We start from the raw sequence: 1,372 nt of genomic DNA on the forward strand, positions 1-1,372 counted from the left end.
TTGATAGGATGGAGTATGACTTTAAATATATAAAGTAGTAGAGCTTTGTGCTGTATGGCTGTGGGCTCTAACTGCCCTCTCAAATACAGCCACAGCTTTGAAGCAATTACAGCCGCTCCAACCTTCCAGGACCTTGACAGACGCACTCTGCTAGCACCATGTGTCCCCCCCAGCCCCGTGTCTGACATTCAACTGTGGATACCCTCTTGTCCTCAAACCAGAAATATTCACTGGCTACGTCTCCAAGATAATATTATAAGAATGAATTTTCCCTTGATTTACTATTTCCAATTCTCACCCAAAAGTCAGAATTAAAATCTGTCGCATTACTTGAAGCCACCCTAAGGAGTAAGGTGAGTATTTAAGGAGGCATATTAACCCCGGTGACCTTTGAATGTCAATCTACTTGCCCTGGCAGTCAAGAATTCCAAGATCTTTTGCCATTGCGCCCAGAGACGCAATTTAATTTTCAGTAGGCAGTGCCCCACCTCCCTTGTACCTTACAAGGATTCCTACTGAGAGAATAAATTGAACGACCATTTTCATTTAGCATATTGAACACTTCTGCAAAGCGAGTGAAATTATTGCAAGACTAGGTCCTGTTAAAAATCTTTAAATGGGGGGCTTCCCCGGTGGCGCAGTGGTTGAGAGTCCGCCTGCTGATTCAGGGGACACGGGTTTGTGCCCCGGTCCGGGAGGATCCCACATGCCGCGGAGCGGCTGGGCCCGTGGGCCATGGCCGCGGAGCCTGCGCGCCCGGAGCCTGTGCTCCGCAACGGGAGAGGCCACAACAGTGAGAGACCCGCGTACCGCAAAAAAAAAAAAAAAAGTTTAAATGGGGGGAAAGGATTTAATGTTCCTGTCTAGGCAGCAACATTTGCATTTACCTATCAGGAAATATTTTCATTGTTCTCTGTCTGCTGAAATATTCACTTATAAGGTAGGAGACAGGTGCACAAGAAGCCTTTCTCTCCACTCTCCCCCGACCCCCGCCTCCAAATCTGGGTCATGATTGAAATACACTGTCCCATCAAGATTTTGCCATCTGGAGTGTGGGTGTACCCATCACTCCACGAGCCAGAGGAGGAGGGCACAGTGGCCTCTGCAGAAAATAGACTTTGGATACAAGCAGCTTTCAGAAATGAGAAGGGGCAAGCAGAGGAAACCAAGTACTGAGGGTCTTGCTGATGAATCCTGGCAAGGCAGAGCCATCTCTGGCAACAACAGGCTCAAGTGAGAGTTAATAAAACGCAGAGTATACATTGCCCATTTGCATTTAGTGCATGTTAAACTGCCTTGCGTACAAAAGATAATGACAGATGCAAAATGAGCACTGAATACTGCAGGTCTGTCGGCGGTGGGCGGGGGGGGG

Source organism: Lipotes vexillifer, unplaced genomic scaffold (genome assembly GCF_000442215.2).
Source record: "Lipotes vexillifer unplaced genomic scaffold, Lipotes_vexillifer_v1.1 scaffold74, whole genome shotgun sequence".
Taxonomy (NCBI): domain Eukaryota; kingdom Metazoa; phylum Chordata; class Mammalia; order Artiodactyla; family Lipotidae; genus Lipotes; species Lipotes vexillifer.